The sequence below is a fragment of the Microcaecilia unicolor genome, unplaced genomic scaffold (genome assembly GCF_901765095.1).
Source record: "Microcaecilia unicolor unplaced genomic scaffold, aMicUni1.1, whole genome shotgun sequence".
Lineage (NCBI taxonomy): Eukaryota > Metazoa > Chordata > Amphibia > Gymnophiona > Siphonopidae > Microcaecilia > Microcaecilia unicolor.
The window spans coordinates 103,406-123,854 of record NW_021963283.1 but is presented as its reverse complement, the minus strand read 5'-3'; the positions used below and the strand labels follow the sequence as shown (position 1 = coordinate 123,854).

The following is a 20,449-nucleotide window of genomic DNA, read 5'->3' as shown; positions in this document are numbered from 1 at the left end:
ACCTGAAAACACTCTTTTCAAGAAGTCTTTCCCCTGTGGATCTGCCTAATCCCACACCACCATACATCATGAAAAGTTCAGAAATGGAACACAATAATATTAACCTGTCTCACAATATGCTAAAATATCAACCTAAGCGTTTATTGTACTTCTGTACTAGACTTCTACAGATCTAAATTTTGTAACTGCCTTTTTAGCAATATGTAAGCCTCATTAAACCTGCCATATTGTGGGAAATGTGGGATCCAAACACAATAAATAAATATTGAAACAGCACCCCTCATAGGAAGGAATGTAGGTAAGGACTCCTGCACAGCTTAGAGGAACATTGCTTATCTCCCTATCTCCTCCCATCTCGTTCTTTCCCTTTACACCTTCACTTTTCATCTCTGTCCTTCATCTTCCTTTCTTTTAGCCTTCTTCCTCCATCCTTCCTCATCTCTTCCTCCTTTACTGTCTATGCTTCCTCATAACTCTCCCATCACCCATATTTCCCCTTTATGTTAGTACATAAGTACATAAGTAATGCCATACTGGGAAAAGGCCAAGGTTCCATCGAGCCCAGCATCCTGTCCACGACAGCGGCCAATCCAGGCCAAGGGCACCTGGCAAGCTTCCCAAACGTACAAACATTCTATACATGTTATTCCTGGAATTGTGGATTTTTCCCAAGTCCATTTAGTAGCGGTTTATGGACTTGTCCTTTAGGAAACCGTCCAACCCCTTTTAAAACTCTGCTAAGCTAACCACCTTCTCCACTTTCTCCGGCAACGAATTCCAGAGTTTAATATACACGTTGGGTGAAGAAACATTTTCATCGCATGCCCCCTAGTCCTAGTGTTTTTGGAAAGCGTGAACAGACGCTTTACATCCACCTGTTCCACTCCACTCATTATTTTATATACCTCTATCGTGTCTCCCCTCAGCCGTCTCTTCTCCAAGCTGAATAGCCCAGCCTCCTTAATCTTTCTTCATAGGGAAGTCGTCCCATCCCCGCTATCATTTTAGTCGCCCTGCTCTGCACCTTTTCCAATTTACTATATCTTTCTTGAGATGCGGCGACCAGAATTGAACACAATACTCAAGGTGCGGTCGCACCATGGAGCGATACAACGGCATTATAACATCCTCACACCTGTTTTCCATACCTTTCCTAATAATACCCAATTCTATTTGCTTTCCTAGCCGCAGCAGCACACTGAGCAGAAGGTTTCAGTGTATTATCGACGATGACATCCAGATCCCTTTCTTGGTCCGTAACTCCTAACGTGGAACCTTGCATGATGTAGCTATAATTCGGGTTCTTTTTTCCCACATGCATCACCTTGCACTTGCTCACATTAAACGTCATCTGCCATTTAGCCGCCCAGTCTCCCAGTCTCGTAAGTTCCTCTTGTAATTTTCACAATCCTGTCGCGATTTAACAACTTTGAATAACTTTGTGTCATCAGCAAATTAATTACCTCGCTAGTTACTCCTATCTCTAAATCATTTATAAATAAATTAAAAAGCAGCGGTCCTAGCACAGACCCCTGAGGAACCCCACTAACTACCCTTCTCCATTGTGAATACTGCCCATTTAACCCCACTCTCTGTTTCCTATCCTTCATAGGACATTTCCCCTATCCCATGACCCTCCAATTTCCTCTGTAGCCTTTCATGAGGTACCTTGTCAAACACCTTTTGGAAATCCAGATACACAATATCAACCGGTTCCCCTTTGTCCCCTTTGTTCCACACCTGTTTCACACCTCCCTGGGCCTCTCTCATTCTTCGTCTTTCCTGTCCCTCATCTTTCTCTTTCATCTCCTTAGCATCCTGCACACTCTTCTCTCCTCTTCCTCACATCCTTTCTGTCTTTCTAATCCTCTCCTCCCCTATGCCTGGTTAATGTTCCTTATCCTCATCAGGTCCCCAGAAAACCCTTTCCAGATGACCATGTCTCCTTCCACTCACCTCAGAAGACTTTTCTCCATCCTCTTCCCCTAGTCACTTTATGCCCTCCCCTTTCCTGATCTGCTAAGAAGTATGGCTGGCCTTCATTGACTTACTCCGTCTGAGGGGCTTGCTGGAGTAGCAGTGGTTCACACAAATCACAGTTCTTTGAACTTCAGGGTGTCAGTCTTGCAGTATTGCTCTGAGAACTGTGGGACCAGCTGTATGGCTCATATGGCACCACAAAACTGGTACCTAAAGCCCAGAAAACTGAATCTTTTTGAAGGTACCTCTTATACAGGCTGCATTAGAGTTCATCTCTGCTCATTGCCTCTCTGCCATTGCAACTTGCAGGCTGCTTCAGGACTGGAGAATTGAGGGACAGGGGGAGACTTTGACTTTATATGTTATTTATGTTTCTAGTCAAAGGGCTGGTGTGAAAACTGAGTAATCAAAACTACCTATGTTGATATTTTTAATGGATAGTATTAGACAATGAAAGTAAAACACTAAATTCCAGTAGATTAATAAATTGCTTTTTTGCAGTGTCAAGTGGAAAGCAAAGGAGAGAAAGATAAAAGGATAATGGAAACAACGAAACCTCTAAAGATGAAAGAGCATCGCAAGTCTTTCAGTCAGAAAGCAAACATAGAGCTAGTTGAGCACCTCAACTTCTAGAAAATATTCGAAAAGGTGTGTTTGATTTTATTTACACATATTATTTTGTAAGGTTTTTTATTTGATAGTTTTACTGAGGAAATGATTTAAGCATAATCTTCCCTTTTTAAAAAACATTCTTGGCACAGATGGAGATTAAAGTTGTATTAAAATTTAACATGTATTGTATAAGCTCTGCTTGGAGTGGAGGAGTAGCCTAATGGTTAGTGCAGCAGCCTGCAAACCAGGGGAACCCAGTTTAATTCCCACTGCAGCACCTTGTGACTCTGGGCAAGTCACTTAACCCTCTCTTGCTGCAGGTACAAAATTAAGTACTGTTTCCTTGTCATCAACACAGTGGCGTAGCCAGAAGTCAATTTTTGGGTGGGCCAACAGGTTGGATGGGTGGGCACTAGACAGTGGTGTGCTGGTAAATGTTTAACAACAGGCTCTCTCCCTGGTCCACCTCTGCGCCCCCCCCCCCCCCCCCATCCCACCTGTGCACCTCCCCTCAAGATTGCAGAGTTGCAGAGCTGGCTATAGCCGGGGAGAGAGCCTGGGGGGTGGGGGAGGCAATGCATTACTCTCTCCAGGAAAAAAAACATTAAATGATCCCAGGTTCAATCTAATTCATGTTTAATGTGGGATAAAATGCCATAAATAAGTAAATAAATATAAACTTTAATGTTGAGCACCTGATTCTCAAAGTGGACATGTTCCAATTATTATAATGAAAATAAAATGATTTTTTTTCTACCTTTGCTGTCTGGTGACTTTGTTTTGCTGATCATACTGGCCCAGTATCTGATTCTGCTGCTATTTGTCCTCTTTACTCCGTTTCCAGGGCTTCCTTTCCATTTATTTCTTTACTTTCTGCCTTTCTTCTTCATTTCTTGCTCTGGGTCCTCCGTAGACTTGACTGTCCAGTGGATCCAGCTTCTGCCTATTTTCTTCATCCATGTGCAATTTTCTCCTCTCTTCCTTTTCCCTCATCTCATCTCCTTCCTCACTCTTCCCACCCCTCCATCCATGTCCAGCATTTCTTCTCTCTCCCTTCCCTCTCCTCCATCCATATCCAGCAGCCTCCTCTCTCCTGTCCTTCCTTCCATCCATCCATGTCCAGCAACCCTCCTCTGCCCCTGCCCTCCCCTCCATCCACCCATGTCCAGCAACCTTCCTCTCTCCTCTTCCCTCCCCTCCATCCACCCATGTCCAGCAACTCTCCTCTCCTCTCCCCTCCATCCATCCATACCCAGCAATTCTCTTCTCTCCCCTGCCCCTATCAATCCATCCCCAGCAATTCTGTTCTTGCCCTGTCCCCTCCATCCATCCATTCCCAGCAATTCTCTCCTCTCTCCCTGCTCCCACCTCCATCCATCCATCATCCCCAGCAATTCTCCTCTCTCCCCTGATCCCCACCTCCATCCATCCATCCATCCCCAGAAATTCTCCTCTCTCTCCTGCCCCCCACCTCCATCCATCCATCCCCAGCAATTCTCCTCTCTCCCCTGACCCCCACCTCCACCCATCCATCCATCCATCATCCCCAGCAATTCTCCTCTCTCACCTGACCCCCACCTCCATCCATCCATCCCCAGAAATTCTCCTCTCTCCCTTGCTCCCCACCTCCATCCATCCATCCATCATCCCCAGCAATTCTCCTCTCTCCCCTGCCCCCCACCTCCATCCATCCATCCATCATCTCCAGCAATTCTCCTCTCTCCCATGACCCCCACCTCCATCCATCCCGTGACTCTCCTCTCTCCCCTCCCGCTCCCATCCATGTGTCCAGCGATTCTCCTTCACCCCCATGCATCCTTCCCTCCCATTCCACCTGCCTGCCCTCTCTCTGACAGCAGCGCTTCCCAGACGCTGCCTACCGCCGCCACGATCTACCTCCTCCCTCTCTGTCTCACTGTCAACAGCAGCGGTAGCGTCGCGATTCAAACACGCTACCTCCTGCTTCTAACCTGGAAGCGTCTCCTCTGCAAACGTACAAACATTCTATACATGTTATTCCCGGAATTGCGGATTTTTCCCAAGTCCATTTAGTAGCGGTTTATGGACTTGTCCTTTAGGAAACCGTCCAACCCCTTTTAAAACTCTGCTAAGCTAACCGCCTTCTCCACTTTCTCCGGCAACGAATTCCAGAGTTTAATTACACGTTGGGTGAAGAAACATTTTCATCGCATGCCCCCTAGTCCTAGTGTTTTTGGAAAGCGTGAACAGACGCTTCATATCCACCTGTTCCACTCCACTCATTATTTTATATACCTCTATCATGTCTCCCCTCAGCCGTCTCTTCTCCAAGCTGAATAGCCCTAGCCTCCTTAATCTTTCTTCATAGGGAAGTCGTCCCATCCCCGCTATCATTTTAGTCGCCCTGCTCTGCACCTTTTCCAATTCTACTATATCTTTCTTGAGATGCGGTGACCAGAATTGAACACAATACTCAAGATGCGGTCGCACCATGGAGCGATACAACAGCATTATAACATCCTCACACCTGTTTTCCATACCTTTCCTAATAATACCCAACATTCTATTTGCTTTCCTAGCCGCAGCAGCACACTGAGCAGAAGGTTTCAGTGTATTATCGACGACGACACCCAGATCCCTTTCTTGGTCCGTAACTCCTAACGTGGAACCTTGCATGATGTAGCTATAATTCTGGTTTTTTTTCCCACATGCATCACCTTGCACTTGCTCACATTAAACGTCATCTGCCATTTAGCCGCCCAGTCTCGTAAGGTCCTTCTGTAATTTTTCACAATCCTGTCGCGAGTTAACGACTTTGAATAACTTTGTGTCAACAGCAAATTCAATTACCTCGCTAGTTACTCCCATCTCTAAATCATTTATATATTAAAAAGCAGTGGTCCTAGCACAGACCCCTGAGGAACCCCACTAACTACCCTTCTCCATTGTGAATACTTCCCATTTAACCCCACTCTCTGTTTCCTATCCTTCAACCAGTTTTTAATCCACAATAGGACTTTTCCTCCTATCCCATGACCCTCCAATTTCCTCTGTAGCCTTTCATGAGGTACCTTGTCAAATGCCTTTTGAAAATCCAGATACACAATATCAACTGGCTCCCCTTTGTCCACATGTTTGTTTACTCCTTCAAAGAATTGAAGTAAATTGATCAGGCAAGAATTCCCCACACAAAAGCCGTGCTGACTTGGTCTCAGTAATCCATGTCCTCGGATGTGCTCTGTAATTTTGTTTTTAATAATAGCCTCTACCATTTTCCCCGGCACCGACGTCAGACTCACTGGTCTATAATTTCCCGGATCTCCCTTGGAACCTTTTTAAAAAATGGGCGTTACATTGGCCACCCTCCAATCTTCCGGTACCACGCTCGATTTTAAGGATAAATTGCATATCACTAGCAGTAGCTCCGCAGGCTCATTTTTCAGTTCTATCAGTACTCTAGGGTGAATACCATCCAGTCCAGGAGATTTGCTACTCTTCAGTTTGCTGAACTGCCCCATTACGTCCTCTAGGTTTACCGTGAAGTCATTAAGTTTCTCCGATTTGTCCGCTTGAAATATCATTTCCGACACCGGTATCCCATTTTGTTTTCTGTATTTGATGGCTGCTGAAGGGGTTAAGCGCTGCTCCCACTGTGGGAAACGCAGATCAGCAGCAGGGCTTTGCAGCACACGCTGCCTAGATGCTAATGCTGGCATGAGCATGGCAGGTGGTGATTCTTACTGCCCGATGGAGTTGCAGCGGCCGCCAATCTTGGAGGCGCTGCGTGACTCGACCCTCCTGGTGGAGGGAGGGGTCGCTTTGAAAAATATGCAGGACCGGCGGCTGTAATCTGCGCTGAAGTGGTCCTTTGAAATCTCGGGCCTTTCCTTACGGGTAGCTATTTGCAGTTCCTATGCAGCCCGGGCCTGCCTTTCCTCGTTGCAGCAGGTGGTTGAGCAGCCCGCCAATGGAGCAGGTTCCCTCGCTGAGGTCGGCCCGCATATGGAGTCTGCCCTGTCTTTTTTGGCTGATGCCCTTTATGATTTGGTCAGAGCTTCGGCTAAGCAGATGTCTGTGGCGGTTGCTGCCCGCCGCCTTCTTTGGCTCCGGCATTGGGCAGCTGACATGGCCTCTAAACAAAGGCTGGTGAGGTTACCCTTTTGGGGCCTGCTTTTATTTGGGGAGGATTTGGAGAAGATTGTTTAGGACCTAGGGGAATCTAAGTCCCAACGGTTGCCTGAGGATAGGCCGAGGCCTTCTTCCAAAAGTCCTTCTTTTCCCTCCTCTTCCAGGCCACGTTTTTGCAAAGCTCACAGGTATTGCCCGGGGCGCTCTGCGGGGTTTGGTCAACGTACCCATTTCCAGCAGAGGAACTCCTTTCATTCGGACAAACGCGCGGCGGCGTCCGGGCAACGTCCAGGAGTTCAGGGGCATCCTCCAAAATGATGGTACGCCGGTCTACTCATTGGTTCCCGCAGTAGGGGGTTGTCTCTCCCTCTTTCTCGAGGAGTGGACCGAGATTACTTCGGATCAGTGGGTCCTGGATCTGATCAGAGAAGGTTACCGACTAGAATTTGCTGCCCCTGTGGAAGACGCGTTTCTGGAGTCCCGATGTGGCACTGCCGCCAAGCGGGCGGCGGTAAACGAGACCTTGCAGGTGTTGCTGAAGCTCGGAGCGGTGGTTCCGGTTCCTCCCGCTGAACGCAGCTGCGGTCGCTACTCCATCTATTTTGTGGTGCCTTGAAAAGGCGGGTCATTCAGACCTATCCTCGACTTACGCAGAGTCAACGAGGCCTTAGGAGTGCGACACTTCCGCATGGAAACCCTGCGCTCCGTCATTGCAGCAGTACAGCCAGGAGAGTTTCTCAAGTCACTGGACCTCAAGGAATCGTACTTGCATATTCCCATCTGGCCGCCGCATCAGTGGTTTCTCCGGTTTGCGGTATTGAGCCAACATTTCCAGTTTCGTGCCTTGCCTTTTGGCCTGGCAACTGCCCCTTGGACTTTTTTCAAGGTGATGGTAGTGGTGGCTGCCTTTCTCAGGTGAGAGGGTATCAGAGTTCACCCTTGTCTCCACGACTGGCTCATCAGAGCGGATTCGGCAGATGAACGTCGACTTGCCACAACCAGAGTGTTGTTACAGTTCTTCAGACTCTGGGCTGGGTATTCAATATGCCCAAAAGTCACCTGATACCCTCTCAGTCTCTCGAGTATTTGGGGGTCCGGTTTGACATGGCTTTGGGGTTCGTTTTTCTTCTCGATAGCAGGAGGCTCAAGCTTCAGAATCAAGTCCGCCTGCTCCTGCGAATGCCTCGCCCTCGAGCTTGGGACTGTGTTCAGCTCCTGGGATCGATGACAGCCACCATAGAGGTGATTCCCTGGGCAAGAGCTCACATGAGGCCGCTGCAGCTTGTTTTGCTTCAGCAATGGTCTTTGATTTCCCAGGAATACCAACGCAGACTAAGGTGGCTTCCTGCGGCCCAGCACAGTATGGATTGGTGGCTTTCCGACAGCATGCTTTTTGGTGTCTGGTGATAACGGATGCCAGCCTTTCGGGCTAGAGTGCTCATTGCCTGGGATGCTGTGCTCAGGGTCTGTGGTCCACCGCGGAAGCGGGATGGTCCATCATTCGCTTGGAACTGAGAGCGATCTTCCAGGCTCTTCTGGCCTTCCACAGGATGCTGAAGAGTCTTCCTGTCCGAGTTCTGACGGACAACATGACAGCAGTGGCCTACATCAATCGTCAGGGCGGCACTCAGAGCAGGGCCCTGGTTGCGGAGGCGTCTCAGATCTGCAACTGGGCCGCGCGCAACCTAGAGCTGCTGTCCACGGCTCACATAGCCGGTCCAGAGCAACGTACAAGCCGATTTCCTCAGCAGACGTCAAATCGACCAGGCGGAATAGGAACTGGCAGAAGAAGTTTCTCTTCAGATTTGTGCCAAATGGGGGACTCCAGGCTTGGACTTCATGGCGTCAAGCGTAAATGCCAAAGTCCCTCGCTTTTTCAGCAGAAGGAGAGATCCTCGCTCGGCGGGGTTGGATGCTCTGGCTCAACCTTGGCCCTCGGGTCTCCTGTATGTGTTCCTTCTTTGGCCCTTGATAGGGCGAGTACTACTTCGGATTCGCCTGCAATGAGGATTGGTGATTCTCATCACCCTGGATTGGCCAAGGCGTCCGTGGTACGCGGATCTCCGGCGGATGCGCCTCTTCCTTTGCCTTAGGTGCTGAACTTGTATGTTCAGGGTCCGGTGACTATGGAAGATCCTTGCCGCTTTGGTCTTACGGCCTGGCTCTTGAGAGGGCAAAATTGAGGGACAAGGGCTATTCTAATAAGGTTATTGGGACGCTCTTGCAGGCTTGCACGCGGTCTACCTCTGTGACATGCTCGGCTGTGGCGCACTGTTGAAGCGTGGTGTACTCCAAAGTCTATCTCGCCGACTCTAGTGACATTCTTGCTCTTGCTGGACCTTTTGCAGGACGGGCTACGAAAGGGCCTGGCCTACAGTTCCCTTCGAGTTCAAGTGGCTGCGTTGGCCTGCTTCCGGGGGAAAGTCCCCGGCTTGTCCCTTGCTGCTCATCCGGATATTGTCTGATTTCTCAGAGTGGCGCTTCATCTCCGTCCTCCTTTGCGGTCGCCTTCTCCAGCTTGGAACCTGAGGCTCATGTTGAAGGCGCTCCAGCAATCTCTGTTTGAGCCTCTTAAACGGGCTTCTGAGAAGGATGTGACTCTCAAGACAGTTTGTTTTGTGGCAATGACGTCAGCAAGAAGAGTGTCTGAGCTTCAGGCTCTTTCCTGTCGGGATCCTTTTCTACAGTTCTCGGAATTCGGGGTAACTGTTTGTATGGTGCCTTCCTTTCTGCCTAAGGTGGTTTCAGCTTTTCACCTCAACCAGCCCATTTTTCTTCCTTCCTTCTGTAAGGAGGAGTTTCCGGACTCCTTTGGGCAATTGCGCCTTTTGGATGTCCTCAGGGCTCTGTGGTAGTATCTGCAGATGTCAAATGAGTTTAGGAATTCTGATCATTTATTTGTTCTGTTGGCAGGTCCCCGACAGGGGTTTCTGACGTCTAAGGCCACTATAGGCTGCTGGCTTAAGGAACTCATTTTTTCTGCTTATTTGCTTTCAGGACGGTTGCCACCTGAAGTGTTTAAAGCGTACTCTATGAGGGCAATGTCCTCTTCGTGGGCTGAAACAGGTGTCTTTTCTCTTTAGGAGATCTGTCGTGCGGCTACCTGGGCTTCTCATCTCTTTTTTGTGCGGCATTACAGGCTGGATGTGGCAGCGCAGCAGGATGCGCATTTTGGGGCGCAAGTGCTTGCTCACGGAGTTGCCTGTTCCCACCCTACTTAGGGAGTGCTTTGGTACATCCCATCAGTTAATGGATTCATCTGCTGTTGATGACAAGGAAGGGAAAATTAGGTTCTTACCTTGATAATTTTCTTTCCTTTAGTCACAGCAGATGAATCCATGATCCCTCCCTGTCTGACTTTAGTTTTTGTACAGATGTTGCATACAGACATTGTGCCTCATCAGGAGTACTTGAAGACAAGCTATCAGAGTTTCTACATGCTGTTTTTATTGCAGGAGGTTGATAACGTCCCTCCTTTGTTTGGTTATTGCTCCAGTTCTGGGGCGTTTGTTCTCTGTGAGGAAAGTTTATGTTACTTTGCCTTTCCTATTCACTCTGCTTTGAAAATTTTATATACTGAAGGCAGAGGGGGCTGGGCGTCCAGGAACACCATGTGCTTTCAGTGTTCTCTATCTCCACCTGCTGGTAGGCGGATACAACCCATCAGTTAATGGATTCATCTGCTGTGACTAAAGGAAAGAAAATTATCAAGGTAAGAACCTAATTTTCCCATATAATATGTAAATTGCTTTGATTGTAACTACAGAAAGGTGGTTTATCAAATTCCATTCCCTATTTAAATTTCCTGTATGCATTACATAGAACCAGAACATTTTCAGCCTACTTTTAAGTTTCAAATGTCAGCATGTGCAAAAGAGTGTCAAACACTTTGGGGTCCTTTTACAAAGGCACGCTAGTGTTTTTAGCGAGCGCTAATAAGGGCACGCTAAATGCTAGAGACACCCATAGGAATGAGTGTCTCTAGCATTTAGCGTGCGCTAAAAACCCATATAAATGAAACTTTTCAGATCATTCTCTTGAAATTAGAAGTGTCATAGGTTAGCGAGTGTTTTTTTCACAGAGCCAGAAAACTGTACCCAGAATTTCCCAGGAATATTCTCTAGTTATTTAGATGGCAGTTCTCCCTACAGCGCTTGTAGGGACTTTTTAACCACGGGACTGCAGAGACTTGCTAGTTTATTTTCAAATAGAAACTGCTCACACATGACTTAATGCATGATCTTTGCAAACGCTTCAAAGCAGACAGAATCAATGTAGGCAAATACAAAACCTATGTTTTTTATTGACCTGCATTTTCAATGGAAAACTCTGTGGACCTGCAAATTCACTGCTGAGGCTGAAAATTACTCTCTTTATAGTTGTTCACTTACAGTTTGTAAGGAAATAGAAAAGTAGCTATCACAGTAATAGCTTAGCTATGAAAAGTAAATTGCATGAGGAATGTGGATTTATATTGCATTTGAAAAGTTGATTCAGCATTTAGGCTCCCAGGGATCCTTTTAATAAGTTGTGGTAAGTGCTACCGAATGCTTACTGCAGCATAAAAAGGCTTACTGTAGGACAATCTAAGGCATCCTGCGGTGTTCCTGATCTGCACACATAAACTGCTTTCAAAAAATATTTTAATTTTATTGTTGAGGGAGCATTTCTGTGCTAATCAGTTAGTGCAGCTACATTACCGCATGCTAACTGATTAGCTTGGGATTATCGTGTGAGCCCTTAACACCTACAAAATAAGTGTCAGTAAGGGCTTACATGTTAATTTTTTTAATTGGATGAGCATTAATGTCAGCATTAGCGTATGGCCTTAATCGAAAAAATTGAAAATTTTACTCCTGCAGTAAAATGGCTTTAGCACTCAGGACATACACTAAGGGCCCCCTTTACAAAGTGGTAGTACACGTAATGCTGCTTTGCTGTTTGCCAATCTGGCACTACCGCAGGAGCCCAGCAGTAGTGCATGCCCCCAAAACACACCATTTCTGGCGCTGAAAAAATAGTTTTATTTTTTGAGCACCAGGGGCTTACCCATTGGTAATTGGGCAGCCTCACGTTCTGTCCAGTTACTGCCATGTTAGCGTGGGAGCTGGTAAAGGGCTCCCCCCGGAAATGACTGTGGTAAAAGGGGGCCTCGGCATGTGGCAAATCCACACATCGATTTTACTGCAGGGCCCCTTTTACCACAGCTTTGTAAAAGGGACCCTAAGGCCACTTTTTACTACAGTTTAGTAAAAGGGCTCCTTAGTTACTAAAGGTCAGAAGGTTTTGCAGGCACCATGTGTTAGTTACCAAACTTTATGCATGGTAATGCCAAAACCTCCGCATTAATTATTGGAGTCATTTCTAACATTTTCGGGGGAATTTTTGAAAGAGAAGGGCGCCCATCTTTCGACACAAATCGAGAGATGGGCGTCCTTCTCTCAGGGTCGCCCAAATCGGCATAATCGAAAGCCGATTTTGGGCGCCCTCAACTGCTTTCCGTCACGGGGACGACCAAAGTTCACGGGGCTTCAGCACCGTACTAAAGGCGGGACTGGGGCATGATTAAGAGATGGGCGTCCTCGGCCGATAATGGAAAAAAGAAGGGCGTCCCTGACGGACATTTGGCCAACTTTACTTGGTCCCTCTTTTTTCACGACCAAGCCTCGAAAAGGTGCCTGAACTGACCAGATAACCACCGGAGGGAATCGGGGATGACCTCCCCTTATTCCCCCAGTGGTCACTAACCCCCTCCCACCCCCAAAAAATTTTTTAAACATTTTTTGCCAGCCTCTATGCCAGCCTCAAATGTCATACCCAGCTTCATCACAGCAGTATGCAGGTCCCTGGAGCAGTTTTTAGTGGGTGCAGTGCACTTCAGGCAGGCGGACCCAGGCCCATCCCCCCCTACCTGTTACACTTGTGGTGGTAAATGTGAGCCCTTCAAAACCCACCACAAACCCACTGTACCCACATGTAGGTGCCCTCCTTCACGCCTTAGGGCTATGGTAGTGGTGTACAGTTGTGGGGAGTGGGTTATGGGGGGGTTGGGGGGCTCAGCACCGAAGGTAAGGGAGCTATGCACCTGGGAGCAATTTGTGAAGTCCACTGCAGTGCCCCCTAGGGTGCTCGGGTGGTGTCCTGGCATGTGAGGGGGACCAGTGCAGTACGAATGCTGGCTCCTCCCATGAGCAAATGCCTTGAATTTGGTCGTTTTTGAGATGGGCGTCCTCAGTTTCCATTATTGCCGAAAACCGGGGACGACCATCTCTAAGGTCGACCTAAATGTTGAGATTTGGGCGTCCCCGACCATATTATCGAAACAAAAGATGAACGCACATCTTGTTTCGATAATGCTAGTTTCCCCGCCCCTTCGCCGTGTTTCGAATTGGGGGGTCCCGAGCCCCCCAAGAAGGCTAGAGTGACCTCAATCTGACTCCATCTGTAAATAACACTAGTACTGGGGTAATCCAGGAGTTATGAGGTTTTGGAAGGAATTGCCACTGAGAGAGACGTTAGGTCTCAAATACCGGCATTAGTCCGCCTCTCAGCACTGGCAAGGAATAGATACCAGCCTTATGACAAACTGGATTTAGGCTACAGGTTATATAATGCAGCGAATGATAGCCTGATGTAGCAAAAGCATTTGTACTTACAGCCTTTCATCATTAAGTGAAGCCCACAAACCATCATTTAGAATGAAGAGTTTATTTGCATATCAGACTTTAATCAGGTACATTCATCAGACAAATTCTGGATTCAGCTGACCGGAGCTCTGCTGCTTCCGAGGCGTTGGAGAAAAGTTCTCTCGAGGGCTTGCATGCACCCTGCTTTTATACAATTTGGTCACTATACAAGTCTATGGAGAGGGATTTTTTTCTCTAATATTGCTTAATCTATGAGTCATGACCTCCGGCCAGGTGCTCTTCCGTTTTAGTATTGCAACTTGTTGTGCAACTTCCCTTTTTGTAAACACTTCCTTAGATACGGACATCCAAACATCAAAACATGAACAAAACAACTTTTTTATGAAGATATCTAAATTTGGATATATTAGGTTCATATCATTTTGTGATCTGGGTTAGGATTTTAGCCATCAATTCCTTGATCTTGGCTTTTGCACTGCTTTTGAATGTCACACCAAATTCTAATGAGGCCTAGTCAGTGCCTTTTAGCAGTTTAAGCTGTTTAAGGTATGTAAATTGACCCACCACTATTCCAGTGGATGGATCCCAAGCGGGGACACATATTAACTTACAGGTAAAGCACGTCCTTGCTCAGCCAGTCATAGATTTTTAAACCTAGCTGGTATTTTTACAGCCTGAGTCCTAAAATCTGGCCTTCCACCCTTCCGGTGGGCATCCAGTGAGGGCCTCTTGCTGTAGTATAATTATACAGCCGGAACGTCCTTAGAGATGGGCGCCCTTAGAGATGGTCGTCCCCGTTCGAAAATGCCCCTCTTTGCCATTTAATTAACATGGAAATCGTTCTTTACTGTGTATTAACTGAATGCCCGAATACATTATTCGTATTTGGCCAAGTAACTATTTGAATTTGAATGTGAATACTCCGAATACTACTGAAATAAACATTTAAAGCTCTGATTTCATGTTGCTTCTTTTATTATTTGTTATGTTAAAAGCTCAGTGCTCATTATTTGTATCCAGTATTGATTTGATTGCTTTGAATACATTATTTGTATTTGGCCGAATAGTGATTTATTTATTTATTTTATTTTATTTACATTTGTACCCCGCGCTTTCCCACTCATGGCAGGCTCAATTCAAATATGAATAATCCAGGGCTCTATTATTTTAAATCATACTGAAATAAACACTTGATCTCTGATTTCACGTTGCTTCTTTATTTGTTATGTTAAAGCTCAATGTCCATTATTCGTATTTGATATTTGGCTGAATAGTAAAATATGCAGTTCAGTACAGCTCTAACTCTTGCAAATTATGTTATTTGTGAACAGGTGGTCACTACCTGTTAATAGGCATATTTGCTCCCCTCCAAAAAAGAGGACACATGCCCCGCCCCGCCCCGCCACACCCTTCCCCACCCCATTTCATACCCCATCCCACCCCATGTCACATACTGCCCCACCCCTTTCACCCCCCCCTCCCCCCGGTCACACATCCACACATCCCTAAGGGTGTCCTATTTTCTCCTCTCCTTACCTTACTATACTGCCCTGGTGGTCTAGTGACCTCTTCGGGGCAGGAAAGAGCCCTTCTTTCTTGCCCGGAGTGCCTGCAATACTGTTCCTTGCTGAATCCGGTCCTGGCACCAATTCAAAATGACCACCGAGAGTTGAAGCGGCCTTGCGAGACTTCAACTCTCGGCAGCCATTTTGAATTGGCGCCAGGACCGTCAGCAAAGAACAGTATGCAGGGTGCTCCGGGCAGGAAAGAAGGGGCACTTTCCTGCCCCGAAGAGGTCACTAACCACCAGGGCAGTATAGTAGGGTAAGGGGAGTGGAGGATAGGACACCACCAGGTCCACCAGCCTGCCTGTTTGTCCGGAAATCCGGACAAACCGGCAGGCTGGCAAAACTCGCTCGGTTGCCCGGCCATGTCCTCAAAAAGAGGACATGTCTGGGTAAAACCGGACATATGGTAACCCTACCTATGCATCAGCTGTAAGAGACATTTCCCAACCATTCCATGCCCCCTTCCACATTAAGGGCCCTGTTTACTAAGCTGCGCTAAGGATGCGCTAGCATTTTTAGTGTGCGCTAATAGCACTTGCTAAACGCTAAGTTGCCCATAGGAACATATGGGCAACTCTAGCATTTAGCGTGCACTAAAAATGCTAGCGCATCTTAGTAAACAGGGTCCCAGGTGTTTAACACAAGAGTTACTGTATGCTGTTAGGATGCTGCATTAATAGATAATCAACTTAGTAAATAGGGGCCTTAATATAAGAGGTTTAGATTGGCATGTTCCATATCTTGTAAGCACAGTATTAATAAAACTGTTTCTGTTCAAAATTATTTTTTATTTATTTATGTGTTTATTTTTTTGCTGTTTATCATTTTACTGCTCTTAGAGCTTCTGGAAAGTCTGAAGAATTTAGTGAAAGCTCTACAGACAGTGAGGAAGATGAAGAGCAGCCTGAATGGCATCAGGAAACAAACACTGATTTGCCATCCGAATACTGGCAAATTCAGAAACTAGTGAAATATTTAAAGGTAAGAAAAATAGAAAATATTTTTTTCTGGAAACTGTCTCTTTTCAAAGAAAATGAAGGGATTGATATTCAAAATAATTAAGCTGGCAGGAGTGGCTTCTGCTTGCTTAAATCATGCTCTGTGGGCTATCTGCAAATATTTAGTGTCTCTTAACCGTTCAGTGCCACAGGATATCCCCAGAGACTGCAGATGTCAAGTCTAGGAAGAGTCTGGGTGGTCCAACAGCAGAGTCGAGGAGGTGCCAACAGTTAGGTGGACATGGATCATATTTGGTGCTGGTACCAGCGTAACTTAGAAGCCAGATAGGACTGCATATAAAGCAGTCCTAACTTTCACCACTTAGTTATGCGAGTGCTGGCACTGAATATTGGCTGGTACCTGCATAACTTCAAGGCCGCCGATCAAATATCTCCCCCCTTTCAGGCCCCCCTGTTCCAGTCTCCCTCCCTCCTGACTCCCCCCCCCCCAAAAAAAAAAATAGCACTGACACCTCTCCCTTCCAACTCCCCAGAGCAACATTAAAAAAAAAATGCTGACTGCCACCAGCTGAATGGTGAATGTTCTGTGTACGTTGATATGTTTCAGTGTACACCATGCTTCATATACAAAACAGATGACTGATTTTGTCTTTGCTTTTAACACACATTCACTCAAAAAAAACTCTTTCAAAACATCAGCTTGAAGTACTTAACAATCAATAAACCACTTGTGGAGTACAATAAATTTGGAAGGGAAAAAGCCTCAGTACCCTCACCCAGTCGCGTAGCCAAGGGTGGGCTTGGGTGGGCCCAGGCCCACCCACTTTGGGTTCAGGCCCACCCAGTAGCAGCATACCTATGATGTGGCTGGCAGGGATCCCCAAGCCCACCCAGCTGAAAACTCCCAACAAGTGTCCCTCCTGTATACCTTGTAAGTAGCAGATCTTCGCCTGCACTGAGCAGTGACATACATACTGCTTGCACCGGCCCCACAGCCTTCCCTCTGATGTATTTCTGCCTAGGCAGAAACAGGAAGTTGCATCAGAGGGAAGGGTGTGGGACCAACACAAGCAGTGTGTATTAGTTGCTGCTCGCTGGTGGTGAAAATCTGCTATTTAAAAGGTATACGGGAGAGGGGGGATGTTTGAGAGACCATATGGCATGCAGGCGAGAGAAGGAGAGACCAAATCACCTGTGGGACAGGGCGAGGTTCTTCTGCCCACCCACCTTGGGCCCAGGCCCACCCAAAATTGAGTGTCTGGCTACGCCCCTGCCCTCACCTCCACCCTTTTAAACTTACAAGGTGGCAGGACTTAACAAAAAGTCAATTCTCATCACAGGCATAAAACACTTCCAAAAATCAAATGTTAAAACTCCACTCATGTTCAATTGCACTGAATCCATAAAACTAATATGCCCAGCTGGAAAAGATGAACTGATGGGTCAAGATGGCATCGGGAGCAGACGCTTGAACGCGTTGCTCCTTCCTTAACATTGAAACTGGTTGACGCTTTCATCGGACTCAGCTGATTTTCAGTATGGGAAAACGGAAAGGAGCTCCGAGGATTTTTCCTCCAGCCTTGGGAGCTCCGTGGAGTCTAATTCACACTGCTCTGGCAGGAACAGTGACGCGCCATGCTGAAACAATGGCCCCTGCTACGGGAGGACTGCCGAGGGATTTGGCAGACCTTAGCTTGGATCAGGTCTTGCTGATCCCGGAACAGAGGCCAATCCCCCCCCCCCCCCTGCAACCCAGAAGTGAGCTCACAGTACCTATGGGCGAAGGTTCCCCTTCCAAAGTGGTTTCAGGGAACACTTTTCAAGGAGGGATTGCAGAGTTGGAGCCTAATGGAGCCTGTTTGGCAGTGGAGAGATCTGGTCTGCGAGAAGCTGGAGGACGTTCCTTCTGAAAGTAACATACTGGAGCTAGGGGAGGTTAAGAAACTGGCTATAGTGACTTTGGATACTCTTTGGTAGACTTTCAGAGCCATTGACACCAACCTAAAATAGGCAATGTTAGAAATTAAGTTGGATTATGGGACTATCTCTTCCAGGGTGGAGAAACAAGGAGATTTGTTAACCTCATAGGGGAAACAACTGAAGAAACAGGCAGAACTGGCTGAAGTGAAACAACTAGAGCTAACACTAATAAAGGAAAGATCCTTAATAGGAAGTTAGAGTACATGGAAAACCAATCTGAGGTTTTTAAATTTTCCTTATTTCACCTATGGAAATGGTGTGGAGATATTTTCAAGATGTTCTGCAAACACCATCTGAAACTATTCCTCCATTAGTAAGAACTCAATATTTGACTTTGGAAGGAAAACCTGGTAGTTCTACTCCTGTTGGTGTAAAGGGTGAGAGGCCAGAAGAAAGCTGACCCAGATGTTTAGGCGGGCAGCCACACAAATGGGCAGTGGCCCAGCATGGCAAAAAAAGAGGTCTGGGGGGGAGGAGGACAAGCAGGTAGGAGTGGGTAGGTTAGATATAAAGAGGGGAGAGGTGAGTTAGGAAAGACAGGGGGAGGAGGCAGGAACAGAAGGGGGAGGTCCAGGAGACAGGAAAAGGAATGGCTAGTGGAGGCAGCAAGAGTAGAAATCACCATTTTGCCCTGCTGCTCTAGCAGTTCAACAGCTCACCACATTTCTCTGTGCTGAGAGGTTCAAACGCCATCCCTATGCTCACAACCTTCCTGGGGTCAGCTTGACTCGTTAATGGCCTTGTCTGGCCCCTGCTCCTGAGGATCTCTATAGTCTCCTGGGCATGCCCGCTGAAATCAGTCCTCTCCTGTGGGCCTGCAATGGCATGCTAGTTGGCCTTGGCCACTGGTGACATGTGGGGCATGATACTTAAAATGGGCCCCTTATCTTTCGACTTTTCTCTGCTGCTGGAGCCTGGGTTGGTATGCAGGCTGAATTGGGCCACCGGTAGTCTGCCCATATTGGGCCTTCAGGTCTCTGGAGATCCCGAGGATTTGTGCTGGGGGGCCCTCTGGCGCCAGCCACTTTCAATTTGGGTGTGCCGAGTGGTGTGCTGAGGACAAGACTGACCTTTTTTCACAGTGTCAATATTTTGATGTCAGACACAGCTTTTAAAAGGATGTGTTGCCATTAGCATCTGGCTTGGTTGTGGGGGGTAGGAAATTACTTCTTGTGTTGCAACTAGTGGAGGTAAGCTATGACCCTGGGCGGAACAACACAAAAGAAGAAATAGGGTGATTTTGGATATGCAACCTCTATTCCTGGGTCGCATGGCATACTTTCAGCTTACACATTGTGTATTTGATGCAACTGTTCATACCTTGTATTTGTTCATACTGGAATCAGCCAACACCGTTTACGGTACATGTAAGCCACATTGAGCCTGCAAAAAGGTGGGAAAATGTGGGATACAAATAAAATAAAATAAATAAACATCCTAATTATTGGTAACCATATTCAGCATGTGTCTCCTATTGTGAAGTCAGATCAACAGTAGGTTTTATTCTTAATGGGTGCCATATGATTAATTAATTAACAACCTGCATAAGTAATTATTAACCTGTTTTTTTGTGTTTTACACGGAAAGTGGTGTTGCAATGGTGTGGAAAAACCAAGGCAGATGCTAGGCTGGCTAGTATGGCCTGGGTCATAGATATGGCAGTACAAGGGCTCCTATGGAAATTCAGGTAAGTTCTTCTGTGGTTTTACGTCCCAGAAACGCCCAAGAAAGATCATGGTTCTCCGTGAACCACGTCTCCGTGACCACCACTAAATTGAAAGTGGCTTCTACCATTACTGCCTCTGGATCCAGCCATTTGTTTCCCATATCACAGGCATTGGTATACAAGGCTCTCCACATATTACTGTTTTTTCCCTTACATTCCCGAGAGTTGTTAATGGCTTCGGGTCTTTTCTCAACATATTGAGTAATTGAGGCAGACTGGAGGGACAGTTCTGGTCTTGTCTGCAGTCACTTACTATGTTGGTACAATATGACGTATTAGGGCCCAAAGAAGTTTCCAATTATGTTATGCGCTTTGTAGGTATCCAGAGGTACTTAGCTGTCAGAACACTACTAAATAGCAATTATTCTGGACTCGTGTCTAGGGGAGCGTACCTCTTTAGTATCCCAATGACAAGCTAGCTGTGCTGGAAAAAGGAACAATGCCACAGATGGATTATATTATTATGTATTAAGTAAAGAAATATATATAAGTAGTTCTTCAGCAAAATGCCAAGCAAAATACAAAATACTTGCTATAAAAATAGATTATCACCAAAATAGATAGTGAAATATGATTATCCTAATGGACTAACTAAATGAGTGATTATACAACCAATCATAAAACTGATATCCTAATGATTAGCATTAGAAGTTGCACCACACGTCTTATGCAAAATACCGTTAGCAGCTAAATTCATAGACCATAAGCCATGACATAAAACCCATCTGTCACAGACAAAGCAAAGAACTAATTATCCCCATACCATAGGAAGTAAATCTTATCTCACCCTGCAGTCTGTAGCAGACTTCCAATGGTAGAAACGGAATCCTCTTCTTAGACTCGAGCTGAATTCTCAGCGAGTCTCTGGGT

General features: G+C 46.6%; 1 protein-coding gene across 1 annotated transcript in view; it reads left to right on the top strand.

Annotated features, from left to right (window-relative positions):
• Positions 1-2,604: 2,604 nt before the first annotated feature.
• The window catches only part of LOC115459145 (armadillo repeat-containing protein 4-like), a 102,800-nt gene continuing 84,955 nt past the window's right edge, over positions 2,605-20,449 (top strand). The window contains exons 1-2 of the mRNA XM_030189019.1: positions 2,605-2,628; positions 15,754-15,895. The gene's annotated coding sequence lies outside the window, so the exon portion shown is untranslated. The remainder of the gene's footprint in view (positions 2,629-15,753; positions 15,896-20,449) is intronic.